General features: G+C 42.5%; 1 protein-coding gene and 1 pseudogene across 2 annotated transcripts in view; both read right to left on the bottom strand.

The window, feature by feature from the left end:
• Positions 1 to 8,612: 8,612 nt before the first annotated feature.
• Positions 8,613 to 25,321, bottom strand: part of ZDHHC15 (zDHHC palmitoyltransferase 15) — a 404,696-nt gene continuing 387,987 nt past the window's right edge. Inside the window, exon 12 of the mRNA XM_081080817.1 lies at positions 8,613 to 8,670. The gene's annotated coding sequence lies outside the window, so the exon portion shown is untranslated. The remainder of the gene's footprint in view (positions 8,671 to 25,321) is intronic.
• LOC308511352 (actin, cytoplasmic 2-like) lies at positions 19,146 to 20,248 on the bottom strand (annotated as a pseudogene). Its single transcript has one exon. The product of its transcript is annotated as an actin, cytoplasmic 2-like (transcript).

The raw sequence follows: 25,321 nt of genomic DNA, 5'->3' as shown, positions 1-25,321 counted from the left end.
AATTTATATTAGTTCACACAAACACTCCATCCATGCTTTTGTTCTGGCCCTCCGGTCCAGTTTAAGAACCCATTGTAGCCCTTGAGTCAAAAAGTTTGCCCACCCCTGGTCTAGATACAACTTTGGTTATGAAGTGGTTGCATTACATCAGCCTTCCTTTGTCATGCTCCCAGTTAATATTACTGGACCTTGGTACAGGGATACAGGTTCCCAGGTATTAAGAGAACTGAATGAATTGCTAAGCCGCCTTAAGAGGTTCATCGGAGTGCTTATTGCTGGCCTCCTGGCTCTAGTTTCCCTCATTGCTACTGCCACTACTGCAGCCATAGCTTTAACCCAAGAAATACACACAGCTCATTTTGTGGATGGCTTGGCGAAGAACATTTCAGATGCCTTAGGAGCTCAAGAACTCATAGATAAGAAAATAGAACAACGGCCGAAACCGGTTTGGCTCAGTGGATAGAGCATCAGCCTGCGGACTGAAAGGTCCCAGGTTCAGTTCCGGTCAAGGGCATGTACCTGGGTTGCGGGCATATCCCCTGTAGGAGATGTGCAGGAGGCAGCTGATCGATGTTTCTCTCTCATCGATGTTTCTAGCTCTCTATCTCTCTCCCTCTCTGTAAAAAATCAATAAAATATATTAAAAAAAAAAAAAAAAAAGAAAATAGAACAACGGCTCAATGCACTAGAAGAAGCTGTGCTCCTTATAGGAGATCAAATGCACAGCTTGAAAGTGCATTCTACCCTTTGGTGTCATGCTGAGTTTGATTGGATTTGTGTCACCCCTAAGATATATAATGGTACTATGTGGCATTGGGATCGAGTTCGCAACCACCTGTTAGGAGTTTGGGATCAGACTAACTTTACTTTAGATATCAGTAGATTACATGGAGAGATTCAAGCTATTAATGATGCAGTTTCAGCTCTATTGCCTCCTAGCGAAGTAGCACAGAATATTTTTAATGAAATTCAAAGCTTTATGTCCTTTCATGGATTACAGTCTTTTATTTGGTCTCTATTAATTGTTGTTATCCTTGCTCTCATTATTCTGTTTACTTCCAGTCTGCTTCCGAACCATCAGATCCAGCATCCGATCCCTGCAAATAGGAGTACATGAACTTCGCCTAAAAAACAAAGAAGGGGGATCTGTTGGGGGCCAGATGTAAGCTGGCAAGGTCCTTGCACCTGAAGGGGCTAGCAAGGCTGGCACCCTTACCCACACAATTTTCCCAGACTTGTTTGGATGGCGATTATCAATAGAATGAGAACAGCCTTTCATGGCTTACCAAGAAGTCTGTAACTGTTTACTAGATATGCTGTACTGAGAACTTGTCCTTCTGCGGTGTCTCTCCCTTAGAGATTAAGAGGAACAAAGAATACATTCCTCTTGACAGACCTCCTATTCAGTGTGTTGTGTATAAATAGGATTGTGTGGCTAATAAAGTTGCTTCAGTCCCTCGAGAGCTGTAGTCCTCCTGGTCCCGCTTTCCTGTCTTTCTTTCTTTTCTCAATTCCCACCTCCCTGCCTCAGCCCAGCTCAACCTGTCAGGCTGGCCCTAACAATCATTGAACTCTTCTTTGTAGTTGTCATATGCTTATTTATTTAAGTATATTCAACATACAATATTATACTAGTTACAGGTATACAACACAGTGATTCAACATTTCTATATCTTACAATGTGATCACCACACTAAGTCTAGTAACCATCTGTCAGCATACAAAAGTATCACACTATTATTGACTACATTCCTCTTTGTCATTTCCACCCACCTTCTCCCTTATGGCAACCATCAGTTCTTTTTTTCTGTGAGTCTGTTTTTGTTTTATTTTTTAAAAAATCCACATAGAAGTGAAATCATGTCTTTCTCTGTCTGACTTATTTTGCATAATACAGTTACCTTCTGGGTCCATCCATGCTGTCACAAATGACATTGAAATTCTTATATGCAGCAGCCAGATTTGTTTTGGAATTTACAAACATTGTCAGGGTCTGGGTCTGATACTGTCCTAATTTGCACAATTAATTTGAATATTTCAGTTAAGTTTCATGAGGGAAATTTTTTCAAAACCATAAAAATATTCAAATACCTTTGAAAAATCTTGCTTAAAATGTGGTTTTCACTACCATAAATTTTCCACCCCTGTAAAGTTGGAAGTCTAACCATTAAAACATTATGCTACTGTGTGAGAATGAATATTTTAATATTCAAACAGAAACTGACTAGTTTTTCAATGCCCCTGTATATGGTGAGAAAATTAATTTGAAAATTTTATTGTTTATAACATGAAGAAATGCATGTCAATATGTTTATAGATTCCTGTATAAGCTATTATCCATTTCTCTTTATAACGATATGTATAAAGTTCCCACTTAAACATCTATAATTTGAATTTCTTTATGAAAATCTACTCAAATAATATTCTTGTATAAAGATCTTTCATGCCTTCTTTATCTAGAACAAATTTAGTTGTCCTTTGTTTCTAGTATTTGAATTCCTTAAATTGGGTTTGTGATGCAAATTCAAGCTGTTTGTAGGTGATGCATAGAACTAAATAAAATAGAAATGTTTGAAGTCTTCACCTAGGACAAAATAAGTATTTTTAAAAAATAAACTGGAATAAAAAACTTCTTTCTGGTTTTGCGTTAAGCCTGACCTCTATGGTTGACCTCTCTGAAGTGATTCAAGTTCTCCATTATTATTTATTCATGGTCAACAATGACTATTGTAAACTTCAGCTTTCAATGCTCTGCATTTTTTAATGACTTCTGCCTTCTTGTTGGGTAATTGAGGGGGATTTTATCCATTCTGTCTGATAAACGCTTTTTGTGCAAATGGTGCTTCTATTGAGGGGAACCTTATTTGGAGCTTACTTAATGAGGGGAACTTCAAATATTTCTCTAAAGATAATGTGTAATTTAAGAACATGTGGACCACTGTATTCTTTTCTCAGAATCATTATATTATTTTTTCAGGTGACATGCATCTAGGAAATAATAAACATAGTCTTAATTGTACAAAAATTGAACCAGAGTTCACATCACCCTTAGGTACATAAGGTAAGTTATCTTTTTCTTTTTACTTAATACAGTAACAGAGGTAACAGCAAAAGATATGTGAGGCTGAGCAGAGACTGAACATAATTAAGTGCCATTAGACTAGTTTTCTGTCTAAAAGCTATTGTTGCTAATTTTCCAACTCATATCCATGCTGGATCATAAGAGAAATGCTGAACAAGGAAGGGGGGCTGTTCAGAAGATGAGAAGTTACAGAGGAGTCTACATACCAAACATACCAATGGGAGTGAATAAATTCTGCTTTACTTCCATGAAATGAGATGTATAGAAACTTCCATCAAAGAGGTCTGAAAGTTTAGGCTTTGCCAAAATTATTTAACAAAATCATAATATATAAAAAACCAACAATTTTATGCATATACTTTCAATACAGGACATAGGAACATAAAGCTGGTCAATATTTGTGGGTATTTCTATAGCAAGATACAAGGTCTTAAGAATACTCTAATCACTTTGAACAGATTGGAAGGAAAAAGAACTTGTAGCAAATTGGCAACTTGAGCTTAATTGCTGAGTTCCCCAGTGCTTTTCTTTCTCTAGTTTTCCAATATATTTCATATATTACCAAAATCCAGTACCAGCTTTTCTGATGTGTCTCTTTGCTGACTTAGCCAGCAGAGTGACAGCAATTATTCCTTCAATGCTTCTTATTGTTTTCTTCTTTTCCTCTAAAACCATTTTCTACTTAGAATCTATTTCCTGTTATATTATGTTACCTGTTTGTTTTAACTCATTCTTCTGATAGCCATATACCAGGCTTCTACAAAGAACACATTTAATAGTTTTGAACACTGTGTGAGACACAGCTACTCATTTTGGGTAAGTAAACAGTCATGAGTTTCATGCTATTATGAGCCACCCATTCATTATTATATTACATAATACCTAAATGCAAGACTACAATTGAATATGGCACATTACAACTGTGGTTAAAGAAAAGCAGGCATACCACACCTAATAAAATATTTTCTAATGATTGGAGGGAGCTCATGAATTTTCTAATAACATGGGACTTGTGGGAGGGTTGAACAATCTTGTTGGATGCCTTCTAAGACTCTGACAGAAACACAGAACATATCTTTTGAAAGAACTGAGTACGTTAGTTAATCTGGGAGCAGAGGTTCTAGAATGTATAAATGGAATGTTTTTTACTAGCTGTGACTGTTGGATTTTTCTAGAAGGAAAGGACAGTTAATTATTCATTTAAATATTTGCTCCTGATGACTAGGCAGCCTGTTTTGGGGACAGTGTATGTGCATGTGTACACATGTATGTAGACATTTATGTGTGGTGAGAGATGAAAGGAATCAGTTCTTCATGACTGTTCCATTCCTATGAATTTGGGCCATGTTAAATTTCAGGTGCATTTAAAAATAATGTGTATTCTATAGTCTTAAAATATACATGCTAAGATTATGCTTAAATCTCCATTAACTGCTATGTTTACATTTTGTGCAACCTGGCATAAACATGGGGAAGCTCATTTGTTTCACTGGCAAAGTCAGCTCTGAGATTGGGCTCTATGGGTTTCCAGAGGAGATAATGACACTGGCTAATGCCACATAGTGTGAAACATGTATCACATGGGATCTGTGGGGGTAAAGAGGCACATACTACATTTCTATTACATAGAAAATAAGAGTTGTATAAAATGTATATTTTCAGATTTTGGATACAGTGGGACTCTTCTGAAATGTGATCTTGCCCTTATTGCTCTCAGTGTTCCAAGCTGCTCCATGGTAATTGCAATACTGAGAAGGCAAGTCACTCTAACAGTGTGCACTAGACATGGGAACTGAGTTTTGCTCCAGACAGCTATGTGCTTTTGGAGGGCACTTCATTTATTTTACCCTTAATTTTCCCAGCTGTACCATGGGTAAATAATTTCTATTTTATTTCCAAGGACATAGTTGGAATTAATGGGAAAACATTAATAAAGTACTCAAAGCTCTGCAATAACAAATCAGCAATGAATACATGGAAGAATGGAGAACACTGGTTTACGTAGAAATACTGTTATAGCTAAACTCTTCATTCTAGTCCTGCAATAACACATATAAGAGCACTAAAGATTACATAGCACCTTTTAGCTGTGGGATCCTAATGAGTGTCTTTGTTTTGCAAATGGGGAAGATTGGTACCAAAGATTGGGGAATGAGATCCCACAGAGGTTATTGGACGGGTCCCAAGGAAAAGCAGGCAAAGGAGTCAGATCAAGACATGATATTATATAGATATTCTATATATCAGTGGTTCTCAACCTTCCTAATGCCATGACCCTTTAATACAGTTCCTCATGTTGTGGTGACCCCCAACCATAAAATTATTTTCATTGCTACTTCATAACTGTAATTTTGCTACTGTTATGAATCATAATGTAAATATCTGATATGCTATATGTGTTTTCCGATGGTCGCGACTCACAGGTTGAGAACCGCTAGTCTATAAACTAGTGAGATCAAGGTGCTGAGATAGAAATAAGGTTTCTTTATTTTGCTAAGCCCCCAGCTAAAACACTGATTTATTTGGCCTTCTGAAGACAGTGTAAATCTGTCAGCTTTGCATTATAGCTTTCCTGAGCTCTATGACCTGATTCATATGAGTGCTGATGCACTTCATGCATCAAAGTTCTTGATTTCTTTCTGACTTTGAATTATAGTTAGCAGCTATTCTGCCTAAACCCTTGGCAGAAGATGATAGGAAAAGAGAGTTGCTTTGAGGACCACTGGCTGTGGAATAATAGGTCTACATTTAGAAAAAGGTGCATTTTTATATGAACAGAAGACAAGTCTTGTCCATCATAAGACCATGGGGATGGCCAAATAAGCTTTCAAGAGAAACCTAAACAAGAGAGTGTCTTGGAAGGACAGAGGAAGGGGAAAACTCTTCCAATCTGAACATATGCAATTTCATTGTGAAACCCAGATTGCATAGACTGCTTCTTTGAGAAGCAGTCCCTGATAGATTTAGTCATGTCTAGTATTTTCTCAAATGGTATGCTTGCCACAATCCATTTAATTTATGATAAAAGTCTTATCCTGACCAAAATTACCCAGAGGATCAAAATAATCAGGTATTTTGTTCTTTAAGTAGCTGGATTGATCACTTTTTCAAGTCCACTGGAACCTGAACACTGAATTATTTGTGGCAGGCAACTTTTTCTACTCAATAAGGTTTTAGGGAAAATAATTTAGTAAACCTAACATCCCTCTAGGAACTCAACTCCTTGATATTGTAAGATGACCATAACACTCATTGATCTCTGTAAGAGTTGGGACTTCTATTATGAACGGCTGGGCACAAGAGCACAGCTTTTGAAATACTCTTAGGTATCCTATATAATAAAAGCCTAATATGCTAAGTGTCCAGTGACCGGTCAACTGTTCAACCAATCAAAGCATAATATGCTAATGATATGCTAAGGCTGCTCAACCACGAGCTATGATGTGCACTGATCACCAGGGGGCAGACACTCCAACTGGTAGGTTAGCTTGCTGCTGGGGTCCAGTAGATCAGGACTGGGCATAAAGGGCTGGACATGCCCTGGAGCCCTCCTGTGGTCCCTCCCTGGCCCTGATCATGCACCAGTGGAGTCTCTCAGCCTGGCCTGTGCCCTCTCGCAATCTGGGGCCCCTTGGGGGATGTTAGAGAGCCAGTTTCGTCCCAATCCCGCAAGCTACTCCCCTCTGGAAGGAGGGCGCCAGATGCAGGGTGGCGTGAGCCTCTCCCTATTTGGACTGATTGGATGTGAGCCCACAGCATGTTCAGTGGGGCCAGGATGAGCAGGAGTGGCAGGTAGGAGCTGCAGATGGCGTTGGACTGGGGGTTTCAGCCCAATCCCTTCAGGCCACCCGAGGGACCCCACCCATGCACGAATTTGTGCACTGGGCCTCTAGTTATTACTATAAAGAAGCAGCATTAGTGTCCATACTCATTGATTCAGGCACTAGGACTAAAAGAAAGAATGATTATAAATAAATTGGGAAATAGATGTAGACTGTATTAATGGCAGAATTACCATTGAAACAAAAACAGGAAAAAAAAAGAGAAAAAAGGATTGTCATCTTACTATTAGATAGATTATCACTATCTGTATACAACCTTGCTGTGAAAACGCAGATCTTTAGTGCTAATCCTTATGCCAATTTCAACTGTGAAATTTTATCCTGATGAATATTATTGAAATTAAACTTGAAAATCATTATTAAAACCCTTAACAAAATCCGTAGTCCGTAATTTAGGCTTATAGTTTATTTTTATCATGACAATAACTCATAAAGGCTAAAATAAAGCTAGGTGGCAAAGAAAATAAAAGTAATTAAATAATTTTACCACAAGCTGGCATTGAAAGTCTGTAAAACACTAATTATTATATTTAATAGAGTGGAAATCTGATCTGAACTTACTTCAGGAACACCACATGTCTATGACAGAGATCAGGTTTTACATTTACATTGCTGTTCAATTCCCAATTTGATTATAGTCTGTTGAATCTTGAATTTTAGATACCTGATATAGGGGTGGTGTTCACAGCTCAGCATATATTTAAATTGCTATTTAAGAAAAAAAAACATGATTGAATAAAAACTTCAGATTTTTAAAAACTTGATTTTCACAACACCACAGCAGAATTATGTGTAAATGTACTGCACATATGCATGCTTGTAAATACACATGCACACAAATAGCAAATCTAGTCTTGTAGTCTGACTACTTTCAATACCACAAAGACCCTATAGATATGATTAATGGACTTTCCAGGGGAGTTAAAGACTCTTAGAAAATCTTTTTAATTCCACTTTATCTTACAAGAAGAATGAAAAGAGTATTTGGAAAGATATATATGCAATTAGGCTTTCACAGATTAGGGAAGGGAAAAGGAAGAAAGATAGAGAGAAAGATCATATTTAATTAACTGCTACAGGATTGATGAAGTCAGTCAGTAAATTAAATTACTTGTAAAGTCCAGAAACACCTATCTGCACAGCAAGTATTTGATAAAAATGCTTTTATATTGTGAAGCTTTCAATGCGCCATGGTGACTTATTTTGAAGATTCGAATGGTTCCCAATATTGAACTCTGTAAGCTTCATGGGAGATAGTGGGTCCTGGGAATAAAAAGAAGAAATCCACACATGAGATGAATAAAAATATATACAACGGTAACATCTATTGACAATAATGTGCAACTTTTAAAATCCTATCTAATAATAGAGAAACATGGTAATTAACCATAACTTCACTACCCTTCCCATTGGCTACTCAGCAAGATATGCAAATTAACTGCCAGTCAAGATGGCGGCTGGCAGCCAGGCAGCTGAAGCGAACATGAGGCTTGCTTGCTCCAGTGATGGAGGAAGCCAAGGTTCCCCGCCTGCCGCAGCCCAGCTCTGAGCTCCGGATGCAACAATGTTGCAATTATAGAACCTAAACAAACCCCAGGTACCTGCTTTCAGCCGCCAGCAGGCTCAGAGCTTAGAGCTCCAGTGATGGCAACAGAGTTTCAATTATAGAATCTAAACAAACCCAGATACCTGCTTTCAGCCGGCAACAGCCTCAGAGTTGGAGCCGGCTCTCAGCTCCAGTGACAGCTATAGAAGGTAAATAAATCCCAGAATAAAAAAAAAAGAAAAAAGGAGAGGCTGGGAGCTTCAGTCGCCCACCAGCCTGAAAACAGCCCTCAGCCCCTCACCCAGACTGGCCAGGCACCCCCACCCTGAAGGGGGTGTGACCAGCTGCAAACAGCCATCAGCCCATCATCCAGGCTGGCCAGGCACCCCAGTGGGGACCCCCCACCCTGAAGGGGGTGTGACCAGCTGCAAACAGCCATCATCCCCTCATCCAGGCTGGCTAGGTACCCAAGCAGGACCCCCACCCTGATCTGGACACCCTTCAGGGCAAACCAGCCAGCCCCCACCCATGCACCAGGCCTCTATCCTATATAGTAAAAGGGTAATATGCAAACTGACCTTAACAGCAGAAAGACTGGGAATGACTGATCACTATGACACACACTGACCACCAGAGGGCAGACGCTCAATGCAGAAGCTGCCCTCTGGTGGTCAGGGCGCTCTCACATGGGAGGAGCTCTGCTCAGCCACAAGCCAGGCTGATGGCTGCCAGTACAGTGGTGGTGGTGGGAGCCTCTCCTGCCTCCTCAGCAGCGCTAAGGATGTCCGACTGCAGTTTAGGCCTGCTCCCCTGGCAAGTGGACATCCCCCGAGGGCTGCTGGGCTGCCAAAGGGATGTCTGATTGCCATCTTAGGCCCAATCCCCTGGGGAGCAGGCCTAAGCCAGCAGGTGGTCATCCCCTGAGGAGTCCCCGACTGCGAGAGGACACAGGCCACGCTGAGGGACCTCGTCTCCCCCCCGAGTGCACAAATTTTTGTGCACCGGGTCTCTAGTTATGTTTATAAAGAACATGGACCAGCATTAAAAGTATTAAGTAATAAACCAGAATGCAAAATTATATACGCAATATTATAATTATTTTACCCCAGAAATTGTATCTGGAACAAAAGTCTAAGGAAGTACACTAAATTGTTGCAAGCGTTGAATTCATGAGTAATTTATTTTTATTTTCTGTACTTTCTACTTGTATTTTTTACATTTTCTCCAGTAAATACATAGTAATTTCATAGTGCAAACCATTTTTTTAAAATTCAGATGGAAAGAACATGAGCTTTGGAATTGGGCAATTCTGAATTTGAATTCTAGCTTTGCTACTTGTTATTTCTGTGACTCTGTTTAAATAATAACAATGGACTTTAGTTTCTTCATCTGTAATCCTATATAATAAAAGAGAAACATGCAAATTAGCCATCCCTCTGCTATGCTCAAGCCACGCCTACCAGCCACACCCACCAGCCAATCAGAGTGACTATGCAAATTAACCCAATAAAGATGGTGGTTAATTTGCATATGCAGGTGTCAGGTGCCCCAGAAGGCGATGGCAGCTGCGGCCTTGAGCTCCCGGGACTTTTGCCAGTCAGGGAGCTGAGGCTGCCCGCACTAGCCACGCCCGTGGGCTCCTGGGACCTTGCTGGTGGAGAGCGGGAGGTTTGGAGGGCTTAGCAGAGCAGGAGACCGCTGGACATAGAGCAGAGCAAGAGAGAGGGCAGCTTGGAGGGCGCAGCTCCCTCTGTCACCCCAGCTTCCTTATCACAGCTGTGGAAACTGACAGCAGGGAGGAGGAAGTCCCACCCTCACAGACTCAGCCAGAGTCAGCCATTGGTCAGACAGCTCTCAGCGGACTGATAGCCAGGACTCTTACTCACCTGCATCTCAGACCATGACAGTAGAGAGGTGGGACTATGTCTAAAGAACAACTGTTGATACAACATAGCTCTGCAGCCGAAAGATGCCAGCATTATCAACAGAAAGTGTCTGCAGAGAAGCGTGTATCTGATCTTGAAAGAAGGTGGCGCCTGCAACAGGATGTATCTGAACACCAGCTACTGGAAAAACATCACTCTAATGCTGAAAAAACTGGCATTAACGACAGAAAATGTCTAAAGACCACCGTGCCTTTGAAGTTGAAAGAAGGCGGTGGCGACGACAGAATATGTCTAGAGAACAGTCATCAACAAGTACTACCAATACTGGTAGGAACTGCCTTCTCAGTGAAAATGGAGTACATGACGATGCAATTCTCGAACACAGTTGTGGTGGAATGACTGTTTGATGTGAATTTTGCCTATCACTAAATTTCTCTGATGAAAAGCCATCCGATGGGAAATTTACTCGATGTTGTAGCAAAGGGAAAGTCTGTTCACATGATATACATTTTCCAGATTACCCGGCATATTTACAAAGATTAATGACAAACGAAGATTCTGACAGTAAAAATTTTATGGAAAATATTTGTTCCATAAATAGTTCTTTTGCTTTTGCTTCCATGGGTGCAAATATTGCATCGCCATCAGGATATGGGCCATACTGTTTTAGAATACACAAACAAGTTTATCACTGTACTGGAACTTTACATCCTTTGGATGATGTTTCTCAGAAGTTTGCTCAACTCTATATTTTGGATACAGCCGAAGTTACAAGTAAAAGATTAGCAATGCCAGAAAACTAAGGTTGCTCAGAAAGACTCATGATCAACATCAACAACCTCATGCATGAAATAAGTGAATTAACAAAATCATACAAGATGCTACATGAGGTAGAAAAGGAAGCCCAATCTGAAGCAGCAGCAAAAGGTATTGCTCCCATAGAAGTAACAATGGCGATTAAATACGAGCGTAACAGTGACCCAGGTAGATATAATTCTCTCCGTGTAACCAAGGTTGCTGTCATATTCAGAAAAAAAGATGGAGAACCTCCTTTTGAAAGGGACTTGCTCATTCATTGTAAACCAGATCCCAATAATCCCAATGCCACTAAAATGAAACAAATCAATATCCTGTTTCCTACATTAGATGCAATGACATATCCTATTCTTTTTCCACATGGTGAAAAAGGCTGGGGAACAGATATTGCATTAAGACTCAGAGACAACAGTGTAATTGACAATAATACTAGACAAAATGTAAGGACACGAGTCACACAAATGCAGTATTATGGATTTCATCTCTCTGTGCGGGACACATTCAATCCTATTTTAAATGCAGGAAAATTAACTCAACAGTTTATCGTGGATTCGTATTAAAAAATGGAGGCCAAGTGGATAAATTTCATCAAAGCAAACCAATCTAAGTTGAGAGTTGAAAAATATAGTGGTTTGATGGATTATCGCAAATCTAGATCTGAAAATGACAGTGTGCCAATTGGTAAAATTATAATACTTCCATCATCTTCTGAGGGTAGTCCCAGAAATATGCAGCAGCGATATCAGGATGTTATGGCAATTGTAAAGAAGTATGGCAAGCCTGATTTATTCGTAACCATGACATGCAGCCCCAAATGGGCAGATATTGCAAACAATTTACAACACTGGCAAAAAGTTGAAAACAGACCTGATTTGGTAGCCAGAGTTTTTAATATTAAGCTGAATGCTCTTTTAAATGATATTTGTAAAGTCCATTTATTTGGCAAAGTAATAGCTAAAATTCATGTCATTGAATTTCAGAAATGTGGACTGCCTCACGCTCACATATTATTGATATTAGATAGTGAGTCTAAATTAAGTTCCTCTAATTAATTCCCTTTCAAGGTGCATGAATTTTGTGCACCAGGCTACTAGTATAAGAATAATAGGCATACCAAAAGAAGAAGAGAGGTAGAAAGGAATGAAGAGCCTATTCAAACAAATAGTTGATGAGAACTTCCCAAACCTATAGAAAGAACTATATCCTTGAATCCAAAAAGCAAACAGAACACCTAATTATATCAGTCTTCTCCAAGGCACATTGTATTAAAATTGTCAAAAATTAATGACAAAGAATTCTCTAGACAGCCAGGGAAATGAAAAAAGTAACCTATCAAGGAAAAGCCCATTAGGTTATCATTGACTTCTCAGCAGAAATTCTACAAGCTAGAAGAGAGTGGAACCAAATATTCAAAGTACAGAAAGAGTAAAATTACTAGCCAAAAAAGATATATTCAGGAAAGTTATCCTTTAGATATGAAAGAGAAGTAAAGACCTTTGCAGACATACAGAAGCTGAGGCAATTTACCACCAGAAGACCTCTACTGCAGAAAATTATTAAGGGGTTATTCTACCAAAGAATAAAATGTTAAAAAATCTACAAGTAATATCAGCCACAAACTCACAGAGTAAATAGGGATAATTTATGACAACAAAAACAAAAAGGGGGGGGATAAAGTTTTTAATTTACAAAGGGGGATGGAGATGAGATGCATTCAAAAGAAAAAGGACTACTATATACCAAATACCGTATATGAAACTTCCTTTTTCATAAACATGATGGTAAACACACACACACACACACACACACACACACACAAAAGCACACACACAAAAAAACCTGATGCACATAACTTAAATAAAAAGCAAACAGAGGAAAATAGTATGGAACCACCAAACAAAACTAACAGACAGAAACACAAAGGAAAACATGGAAACAACCAAAGTGTATGTCGATAGATGATTGGATAAAGAAGATGTGGTACATATCTGCAATTGAATACTACTCAGCCATAAGAAAAGATGAAATATGCCATTTGCTAAAACATGGATGGACCTTGAGAATATCATGGTAAGCAAAATAAGTCAATCAGAAAAATCTAAGAACCATATGATTTCACTTATATGTGGAATACAAAACTGAAACTTATAGACACAAACAACAGTATGGTGGTTACCAGAGGAGTGGTTACCAGTATGGGTGTGGGGGTGTAGTTAAGGGTAAAGGAGGCCAAATATATGGTGACAGAAGATAATCTGGCTTTGGATGATGGGCACACAATGCAATATACAGATCATGTATCACAAAAATATACACCTGAAACTTATATGATCTTATTAACCAATGTCATCCCAATAAATTTAATAGAAAATCAATTCTAACATGTTCTTATTATAAAAGCAACTCATGTTTATCATAGAATAATAACAATTATAGAAAAGGAACAAAGAACAAAATGGCCTATAATGTTAGACACTGTTTTCTATGGCACCCTTTCATTCATTCATTTAACAAATACTTATTAAATATTTAGCATGTTTTAGGGGATGGCATTAAAATGTGAACAAGACATAGTCACTGCCTTCTAGTGTGGGAGACAGACAAATAAGTAGACTATTACAACAAAGAACAAAAGTGCTCCCATAATATTATGGTAGCACCATGGTAGCACCCAAAAGGTTATCATCGACTTCTCAGCAGAAACTCTACAAGCTAGAAGAGAGTGGAACCAAATATTCAAACTATGGAAAAAGAGAAATTACTAGCCAAAAATAATGTAACTCAGCCATGGAGGTCAGTTAGTGGTATACCCTTGGTAAATGATGTGAAAGCTTTAACTTGGAAAATGATATAGCCAGCTGATGGAGAATGGGATGGAGGAGGTGGTAAGTTGTTGAGGAAGCATCTCAATAACCAGAAACATCAGGGATATGTTTGATGAACTGAAAGAACTAAAGTGTGGTTCAATCATAGAGTGTTGGGATAGAACTAGTGAATAAGAAGCTACAAAGTTGAGAAATATGAGAGATGAACCTGGAGAGATGAACAGGGGCTGGATTATGAAAGGGATTGTAAATCATGGAGTTCAGGCTATGCTGAAGCCAATGAACGAGCCATTACAGAGATTTGAGTTTTTCATTTTTTTAGTTGCTATATGGAGACTGGACCAGAAGGGAAAGATTGGAGGCAGTGAAACCAGTTAAGGTGAGATTGCACTAATATAGCTGACACATGATCTGGGGTCATGGTAATCAGGATAGAGAAAAGTACACAGCTTTCAGAGATATTTAGAAAGTACAATGAACACATCTTGGTGATTAATTAGATGTGAGTGGAAGATGAAGGAGAGAGAACAAAACAGAATATATTTTTAGGTGGGTAAAGTGAAAGGCACTTGGTTATTTAGTTCTGGAGCTCAGAAAAGAGGAGACCTATGGTGGTAGGGAGAAGGAAATGAGATTGTAGGAAGTTTGAGAGAAACATGAGAAAAAGATTTTTAATTTTACTTAGAGAAAATGTTTAAAATTTAAATACAGTGAAATTAAATTTTGTTTTTGTACAGTTCTATGAGTTTTTGCACATGCAAAGAATCTTGTAACCACTATCTCAGATAGACTATAGAATCTTCCCTGTCCCTTAACCCTGGGCACTAATCAGTTTTCTCTCTCAATATTTTTGTCTTTCTAAAAAATGTCATACAAATGGAATCATACAGTTTGCAGACTTTTGAGACTGTGTTTTCATGCAGCATAATGCATTTTAGCTTTATCTATGTTGCTGCAAGTATCATTTCATTTGATTGTTAAGTAGTATAGTTGGTTTAACCATTGGCCCATTGAAGAACATTTGTTTTGTTTTTCAGTTTGGGGCTATAAACATTCAAACAAATTTTTATGTGAGCACAGGTTTTACCTTTGGGGAAAATATTGAGGACTGGGATTACAGGGTCATGTGGTAAGTTTATGTTTAATTTTATAAGAAAACTAGAGGCCTGATGCACGAAATTCATGCACAGGTAGGGTCTCTAGGCCTGGTCAGTAATCAGGGCTGGTCAGGTTCCCCGCCTCCCACCTCCCCACCTCCTCGCCTCCCTGCCTTCCCACCTCGTCCTTCCCTCACCACCTGCGTACTGCCACCACCATGCAGTTCCTGCCCCATCCCCCCGCCTCCTCCTTCCCTTGCTCCCTCAGTGCCCTGCCATGTTCTGCGCCACTCCTTGGTGGTCAGTGCACATCAAGTGAGTGATCAAATTCCTGGTCTTCCGGTCGAACTCCTGAGGGGATACTTTGCACTAGTGGCCTGGTGCACGAAATCCGTGCACATTAAAAGGGGATTAATTAGAGGAAATATTTTAATATTGTTGTTTGCCCTTTCTCTATAATAGAAGTGCCAGAGATGAAAGAAAATTAATAAAATGTATATGAAAATCTTTCTGTCAGAGTCTGGGGTGCACTGCGGGACCCAGAGTCAAGTCCCTGCACACCCGTGGAACCTCAAAATTGCACAAGACCCAGACCCAGCCTGCCCCATTCCCATTGGGCAAGATCCAGACCCAGCAGGCCCCACCTTTGTCAAGCCCCACCAGGCGGAAGGCGCAGCCTCAGGGCCCCCATCAAGCACCACCAGGCGGGGGGGGGCACAGCCTCAGGTCTCCTGGTCCAGTGCTGGTGGGGCACAGCCTCAGGTCCCCCGGTGCATGCCAAGCGGGGGGCGCAGCTTCAGGTCCCCCAGCACACCCTCAGGTTCCCCGGCCCAGCGCCAGGCCTGGGGGTACAGCCTGAGGTCCTCTGGCCTGGGCCGGGGCAGGGGGCATGCCTTGAGGTCTCTGTCAAGCCCTGCTGGGTAGGGGGTGTGGCCTCAGGTTCCCCAGCCTGGGCCAGGATGAGGGGCACGGCCTCAGGTCCCCCAGCCTGGGCCAGGGGGGTGCGGCCTGAGGTCCCCCATCAAGCCCCACATGGCAGGGGGCGCAGCCTCAGGTCCCATGGCCCGGCACCAGGGCAGGGGGTGCAGCCTGAGGTCCCTGCTGATTGCTTGTTAAGGCTCATTACAGGAACTTGGCCTCCGCTGTGGGCGCAGCCATCTTGTGTTATGGAATCCCTGCTTCCACTGTTTCCAGGATGCTTTTTATTTCTTCTTTGATCTCTTTGGTAACCCAATCATTGTTTAATAGCATGCTATTTAGCCTCCAAGTGTTTGATTTCTTGGTGATCCTCTTTTTCTTTCCTCTGGGGGTTGTTTCTTTGTCTCCCCATTATTGCTCTCACCAAAGGATCTTGGTGTCTAGTCGCACTGAGCCTGTGACTGCAGTGGCAGGCTTGGTCGCAGGTCACATGGTCACTAGGCCTGGGGTCGATGTGTTGGGCTTGTGGCGATTCATGCAGTCACGGCATCCAGGGTTGTTGTGTGAGGCACCCGTGTTGCTGTGCAGGGCTTGGCTGCTCATGTGCGGTTGCGGTGCCTGGGGTTGCTGCACTGGGCTCGGTGGCGGCCTGTGTCTGGGGTTGTTCCATTAAGCACCTGGGTTTCTGTGTATGGCTTGGTTGTTCACTTGTGGATAGGGTGCCCAGGTTTGCTGCATAAGGCTTGGCTGTTCGTGTGTGTCTGTGGTGCCCAGGGCTAAAGCATCTGGCCAGCTGGAGGGGAGTGCTGTGGAACTCACAGGAGCCTACAGCTGGGGAGGCTGGAGTGTCGGTGTTTGTGGGTTCATAGCCGAGGCAGTAGGCCTCTGACTGGAGTAGCTGTAGGGTCCTGGGTGGTGTCCAAGGGCACCCTGGGTAGAGGTGAGGCAGAGCTCCCAGTCATAGCAGCTCTCCTCTTCAAGATGGCACAGCCTCTGCCTGAATTCACTTATTAAATCTAGCAGTCTTTTGTAGAACCTTTAGGGTTTTCTAAGTACAATAGCATGTCATCTTCAAATAATGACACTTTTACTTCCTCCTATCCAATTTGGATGCCTGTTATTTCTGCTTCTTGTCTGATCACTGTGGCTAGGACATCCAGCACCATGTTGAATAAGAGTGGCAAAAGTGGGCGTTCCTGTCTTGTTCATGTTCTTAGGGGAAATGGTTTTAGTTTTTGCCCATTTAGTATGATGTTGGCTGTAGGTTTGTCATATAAGGCTTTTATTATATTGATGTATGATCCCTGTATTCCCACTTTGCTGAGAGTTTTCATCTAGAAAGTGTGTTGGATTTTGTCAAATGCTTTTTCTGCATTGATTGATATGATTATGTGATTTTTGTCTCTCAGTTTGTTTATGTGAAGTATCACATTTGTTGATTTACAGATATTGTACCATCCTTGCATCCCCAGAATAAATCCCACTTGGTCATGGTATATGATCTTTCTAATGCAGGGGTGGGCAAACTTTTTGACTCGAGGGCCACAATGGGTTCTTAAACTGGACCGGAGGGCCGGAACAAAAGCATGGATGGAGTGTTTGTGTGAACTAATATAAATTCAAAGTAAACATCATTACATAAAAGGGTACGGCCTTTTTTTTTAATAGTTTTATTCATTTCAAACGGGCCGGATCCGGCCCGCGGGCCGTAGTTTGCCCACGGCTGTTCTAATGTCATGCTGGATCTGATTTGCTAGAGTTTTGTTGATGATTTTAGCATCTATGTTCATCAAGGATATTGGCCTGTAGTTCCCTTTCTTTTTGGTTTCTTCATCTGGTTTTGGAATTAGGGTAATGCTGGCTTCATAGAAAGAGCTTGGAAGTGTCCCTTCCTCTTGAATTTTTTGAAATAGGTTGAGGAGAATGGGTTTTAGTTCTTCTTTAAATGCTTGCTAGAACTCCCCCCGTAAAGCCCTCCAGAATAGGGCTTTTGTTTGCTGAAAGATTTTTGATTACTGCTTCAATTTCTTCAGTAGTTATCGGCCTATTCAAGTTTTTTTTTTTTTTTTGTGTGTGTGTGGCTGCATTATTTTTTCCTTTTTTAAATTTCTTTATTGATTAAGGTATTACATATGTGTCCTTATCTCCCCCATTACTCCCCAACTCCCCCCACTTATACCCTCCCCCCTCCCCCCCCCCCCCCGTTGTCTGTGTCCATTGGTTAAGCTTATATGCATGCATATAAGTCCTTTGGTTGATCTTTCCCCCTTACCACAACCCTATCCTACCTTCTCTCTGAGGTTTGATGGTCTGATTGATGCTTCTCTGTCTCATTATATTCCATAAATGAGTGAGATCATGTGATATTTATCTTTCTCTGACTGGCTTATTTCACTTAGTATAATGCTCTCCAGTTCCATCCATGCTATTACAGATGGTAAGAACTCTTTTTTTTTTTTTTTTTTTTTTTTACTGCAGCACTTTTATTTTCCTCACAATGACGGGTTGCTGGGGCCTAATGTTCTCACATGACAGTAGAAAACCAAAATTTCTCATTTCTGAAAGAATCGAGTACAAAAGCCTTACATAAATTAAGGAAATGCAAACCGTTTTCTAACTTAAGGCAAGTAACAGCCCAGGTGTTCTGGCAGGAACATCAACTAAGAAAGTAAAGTGGGCCCCATCTATCAGACCCTCCCAACCCCATCCCGTCGGATGGCAGGGAAGAATGGTAATGGTGCAGGCACGTGCCAAACTCAGAGCTCCTGGAAAGGGCAGCTCCCACAGGCCAGTGCCCAGCACACACGAGCCTTCCCTGGGCCACTGGATTTCTCCTGCAGAAAAAACATGTCCTCATCTCGGCCACCAAGTGACCGATGCGTGTATAGGGGTTTAAATGAAAGGTAAGTACAGGGCATTAAACATGTACCAAGGGAACAGGTAACTTGAATACAGGTCAACATTAGCAACCAGGCCTACAATGCAGTGCTGAGCTCAGATACAGGCTTCAAGGACAATTTCTTTTTGAAGGCGTGTTCCAGTTTCGGAGGCCAGCATGAGGTGTGCATTTGCCAGGGCAAACGGAGACTCAACCACTCATGTAGCAAATGCTATGCATCTGCCCGCAGTCTGTTCAGAAGCATTTGCAGTGGACAATGGAGGGGCCCATCTCATCGTACTCCTATTTGCTGATCCACATCTGCTGGAAGGTGGAGAGCGAGGCCAGTATGGAGCTGCCAATCCACACTGAGTACTTGTGCTCCGCGGGGCGATGATCTTGATCTTCATCGTGCTGGGCGCCAGGGCAGTGATCTTCTGCATCCTGTTGGCGATGCCCGGGTGCATGGTGGTTCCACCAGACAGCACCATGTTGGCGTAGAAGTCCTTCCGGATGTCCACATCACACTTCATGATGGAGTTGAAGGTGGTCTCGTGGATGCCACAGGGCTCCATGCCCAGGAAGGAGGGCTGGAAGAGTGCCTCCGGACACCGGACACCGGAAGTGCTTGTTACCAATGGTGATCACCTGCCCGTCAGGCAGCTCGTAGCTCTTCTCCAGGGAGGAGGAGGACGAGGCTGTGGCCATCTCCTGCTCGAAGTCCAGGGCGACATAGCACAGCTTCTCCATGATGTCATGCACGATCTCCTGCTAGGCCGTGGTGGTGAAGCTGTAGCCAAGCTTGGTGAGGATATTCATGAGGTATTCAGTCAGGTCTCAGCCAGCCAGGTCCAGACGCAGGATGGCGTGTGGGAGGGCGTAGCCCTTGTAGATGGGCACCGTGTGCATGACCCCATCCCCAGAGTCCATGAAGATGCCTGTGGTTCGGCCAGAGGCGTACAGAGACAGCACGGCCTGGATGGCCACGTACATGGCAGGAGTGTTGAACGTCTGAACATGATCTGAGTCATCTTCTCACGGTTGGCCTTGGGGTTCAGAGGGGCCTCGGTCAGTAGCACCAGGTGCTCCTTGGTGGCCCCATGCAGCTCGTTGTAGAAAGTGTGATGCCAGATCTTCTCCATGTCATCCCAGTTGGTGACGATGCCGTGCTCGATGGGGTACTTGAGGGTCAGGATGCCGCGCTTGCTCTGGGCCTCGTCACCCAAGTAGAAGTCCTCTGCCCCATGCCCACCATGATGCCCTGATGCTGGGGGCGCTCAACTATGGACGGGAACATGGCTCGGGGGCATCATCCCCAGTGAAGCTGGCCTTGCACATGCCGAGCCATTGTCGAGAACTAGTGCGGTGATCACTTCTCCCACGGCGACCTGGGAGGGCGGCGGGGGGGGGGGGGGGGGCGGGGGCGCGAACGCGCAGAGAGCAAGAGCAAGCAGAATGGAGAGGAGCGGGGAGCTGCTGCAGCAGCATAGTATTCCATTGTGTAGATGTACCACAGTTTTTTAATCCACTCATCTGCTGATGGGCACTTAGGCTGATTCCAAATCTTACTTATGGTGAATTGTGCTGCTATAAACATAGGGGTGCATATATCCTTTCTGATTGGTGTTTCTAGTTTCTTTGGATATATTCCTAGAAGTGGGATCACTGGGTCAAATGGGAGTTTCATTTTAGTTTTTTGACGAAACTCCTTACTATTCCCCACAGTGGCTGTACCAGTCTGCACTCCCACCAGTAATGCACAGAGGTTCCTTTTTCTCCACATCCTTGCCAGCACTTGTCGTTTGTTGATTTGTTAATGATAGCCATTCTGACAGGTGTGAGATGGTACCTCATTGTCATTTTGATTTGCATCTCTCATCTCTCAGATGATTAGTGACTTTGAGCATGTTTTCATATGTCTCTTGGCCTTCCTTCTGTCTTCTTTCAAAAAGTATCTATTTAGGTTCATTGCCCATTTTTTGATTGGGTTGTTTATCTTCCTTTTGTTAAGTTGTATGAGTTCACTCTAAGTGTTGGAGATTAAACCCTCACTCACTTACACTCTCACCTCACTGAAGTCCTGTTGGCTGCCATCTTGGATCTCTGCCATTGGTATTTCAATAGGGATTGCATTGAAACTATAAGATTGCTTTAGTATGGACATTTTTTAAAAAATATATTTTATTGATTTTTTACAGAGAGGAAGGGAGAGAGAGATAGAGAGTTAGAAACATCGATGGGAGAGAAACATCGATCAGCCGCCTCCTGCACATCTCCTACCGGGGATGTGCCCGCAACCCAGGTACATGCCCTTGACCGGAATCGAACCTGGGACCCTTCAGTCCGCAGGCCGACGCTCTACCCAATGAGCCAAACCTGTTTCGGCTAGTATGGACATTTTAATGATGTTTATTTTACCAATCCATGAACACGGTATATTCTTCCACTTGTTTATATCTTCCTATATCTATTTTTTGTCCTGTAGTTCTCTGAATACAGGTCTTTTACCTCCTTGGTTAAGTTTATTCCTAAGTATCTCAATTTTTTTGTTGCAATAAGAAATGGTATTTTTTCTTTTAGTTTATTTTTCTCAGAGTTCAGTATTGGTATGTAAAAATGCCATCGATTACTGAGTGTTAATTTTGTATCCTTCTCTGTTGCCAAATTCATTTATTAAATCTAGTAATTTTTTGTTGGAGTCATTAGGATTTTCTATGTAGCATATCACGTCATCTGCAAAAAAGAAGAAGTTTTACTTTCTCTTTTCCAATTTGGATCCTTTTATTTTTTTATCTTGTCTAATCGCCATGGATAGGACTTACAGTACTATGTTCAACAAGAGTGATGAACAAAAGTGTTGTCTTCTTAGTGGAAATTGTTTCAGTTTTGGTGCATTAGGTATGATGTAGGGCAGGGGGTCCTCAAACTATGGCCCACGGGCCACATGCAAATACAAATATTGTATTTGTTCCCATTTTGTTTTTTTACTTCAAAATAAGATATGTGCAGTGTGCATAGGAATTTGTTCATAGTTTTTTTTTTTTAATATATTTTATTGATTTTTTACAGAGTACAGAGAGGAAGGGAGAAAGATAGTTAGAAACATCGATGAGAGAGAAACATCGATCAGCTGCCTCCCGCACATCTCCTACTGGGGACGTGCCCGCAACCCAGGTACATGCCCTTGACCGGAATCGAACCTGGGACCCTTCAGTCCGCAAGCCGATGCTCTATCTACTGAGCCAAACCGGTTTTGGCGTTCATAGTTTTTTTTAAACTATAGTCCAGCCCTCCAACGGTCTGAGGGACAGTGAACTGGCCCCCTGTTTAAAAAGTTTGAGGACCCCTGATGTAGGGTGTAGGTTTTTCATATACTATTATGGCCTTTTTATAGTGAGGTATGATCATTCTATTCCAGTGGTCAGCAAACCGCAGCTCCTGAGGCACATGCGGCTCTTTGGCCCCTTGAGTGTGGCTCTTCCACAAAATACCATGTGTGGGTGCGCACGTACAGTGGGATTGAAACTTTGTGGCCCATGCGCAGAAGTCAGTTTTCAGCCTGGGTGAGTCTATTTTGAAGAAGTGACATTAGAAGAAGTGGGGGTGTCGGTTGGTCAGGCGACGGGAGACATGGCGCAGGCGGGCTACGGGATAGGCAGTGCGGGAGAGGCTCTCGAGATTCATGTTGATTTTTAACACCTGGAATAGTATTCCTGACTCATATAATCAACTGAAATAACTAGCTTTGCTATTCTTTCCTTAATCGGGTCTACATATTTATGCAAACAATCATTTTCAAGTATGAACCTTATCAAGAGTAAACTGAGAAGTTGTCTTATTGATGAGAACCTGGAATCGTGCCTAAAATTAAAAAACAACAACATACAAACCTGACTTACCCAAACTTGCCAAGGAGATGCAAGGCCATTGTTCACATTAGTGTTTGTCAGTCATTGTCATGATTTAATTTTATGGATATTGTAAGGTAAATTGTAAGGAATTCAATTTTATCAATAAATAATATTGTTATTAAGGATGATATCAAATTTTATTCAACGTACCTATAGTTTAACTAAGACTTAAAACTTTAAGTAAAATTTATTTGGAACAGGGGGTCCCCCGGGAGTGAGGACGACGGAGCCCAATGCGCTGGGGCGTCTGCATGCACGACTCCGGAGACCAGGTTCAGAGACACAGATCTAAGTTTATTGAGGAAGTACAGCCATATATAAAGGGGTAAGCAGCCAATGCAATAGGGATACACTTGCTATGTTATCCAATGGGCGTGAGGGTCAGGGCTAAGCGTAGGTGGCTCCTGGAGATTTGTCAGGCAGGCGTTGCCACTTCCTGGTGTGCCAAGGAAGCCTGTTCACTGGAGTGTACTCACAGCGTTGTTTCGGCCGCAGCACTGAGATAAATCTCTTGAGCTCTACCCACATCTCTCCCTTCCCTTTTTATAAGCGCCTGCTGGATGTGGATAATCATAGCTTGCTGTGCATCCATTCTTTGGATCATGGAGTAAAAGCAATGAAACAAGCAGAATGCAAGGGGGGTCTCCTGCTGCTAGGATGGCCCATATGAATATGTTAGCAGGATTTAACCAGGAGGTTAGACAGCTGAGGGCATCTCTTAAGAAACTAAACTCAACGGGTTTCACTCGGGTATTGTTGATTCTTAGGATTTCTCTCTGGAGCTGATCGGTGCTGTTTAGGAATGCCTTGCTGAATGGACCTTTAAGGAGATTTGCTAATTTTTTGAGCTCCCAGGAGGCATTTCTCACTGGAATGGGCGTTACACAGATGGCAGCGTATCTTATATCACATTGGGTGTGTGATATTTGCCATAAATTATCGAGGTCTTCTCGGATTAAATCTATTTTTTGTTGTAAATTGAGTAACGCTCCCCATACCTGTTAGTTTACTGTTGCTTGTGTAGCAAAGGCTTGAGCCGTGACCTCTGATAAGGAGTTTAGACTGCGCTGTCAATCCCTCCTGGGCTAGGGAAGTGATTCCTGTGGCCATACCTGCTATAGCGGCTATTATGGAAGAGATTATTAGTATCACTAGTCCTACAGCTCTTTTTTCTATTTTCTGGAATTCCTTATGGATTATTAGTTCAGCCGGCCCGTCCCAGTCGCTGACTTCTACTGGAACCCAAAGTAGCGAGGGGGTGTGCATGGCTAGAGTGTAGGCATTCTTTGGATTCCAGCAATTAGATAGTACACAAGATTGCTAGGTACAAGCAAAAGCGCTATAATTGCTTTGTAAGAAGAAGAAGGGGGGTCTCACATAGGGCCAGTAACTAAAACTTTGAGTGGCATTGGGGTTGACTGCGATGTTGTTCTCCCATCTACTTGTCGGCTTTTTCCAGGTGCCATTATACAGGCGGGCCCCTTTTAGGCAGGTGAAAGCTCTTTGATTAATACATGCATTGGAACCGCATAAATCCCACTGCCCGAATTGGGAGCGCAACCCTTGTATGGGGTTTCTTAGTGCAAATGGTGTCATTCCCTTTCTTAACCATCTCCCCAAATTCCCAGGGCGCCCGTCTGCGCGTCGGGTTGGGAGGCAAGGAGGCATTCTACCCAAGGGATGCTCATGGAAGGGAGGAGTATGGGGGGCGACTCCTCTGAGAGGAAAAGGTAAGAGCAGAAGGGTACTGTGGAGGGGCTGGTGGAGACCCTGGTCCAGCTCGATAAGGCCAAGGGAAAGGTTGCATTAAGTCCCAGCATAACCCCCTCTGTACAGAAGTGGTTATTATAGTAAAAGTCCCCGGTTTCATGAGGTGCTAGGTATATCCACCCTTGTGCCGGGGCAGTCCCATTATCTAGAGTCCACTTAAGGAGGTTAGGGCTACTGATATCAGCCCATACCGTCCTGTTCCATGGCAATGAGACTGGTTCCGCTCTGTCACAGGGTAAGCCCACAGAGCAGTTAGACACTTGGACAGCGGGGAATTGTAGGCTGTCGGCGCTGACAGGCATGAGCACCCCTGGATGAGGTATGGCCGCCCATACATGCTGTGCTCGTGCCTGAGAGTTCGCTGTTATGATGGCACACATTAATAAGAATAATGTCCCTGCTGACGGATTGCCTTCTGGTGCCATGCGTGCAGCTTGGTCCTGTATATTCTTGATGTCTTCCCAGGTAATGTGGGCCCGTCAGTGTCTTGGTCGCCTCCGCCGCTGGGGCTGGTTGTCCTCTGTGGTCAGGTCCTCCATTTCCTCTACCGGGGGTGATGGTGATGGTGGTCTATGGCTCATTGCTGGTGGTGCAGGGTTTGATGTTACGGGCAGGAATCCACGCGGGATTTTTCTCACCTTCTGGAAAAATACAAGCAAACCCTCCCCCTTGGGTTAAGAGCAGGTCGGGGCCCTTCCAAGCCCCGGTTAGTGGATCTCTCCACCGGACCAAAGGGAGAGGCGTTGGTAT

Source organism: Myotis nattereri (assembly GCF_964212035.1).
Source record: "Myotis nattereri genome assembly, chromosome: X".
NCBI lineage: Eukaryota > Metazoa > Chordata > Mammalia > Chiroptera > Vespertilionidae > Myotis > Myotis nattereri.
This window is presented reverse-complemented; position numbering and strand designations above follow the sequence as displayed.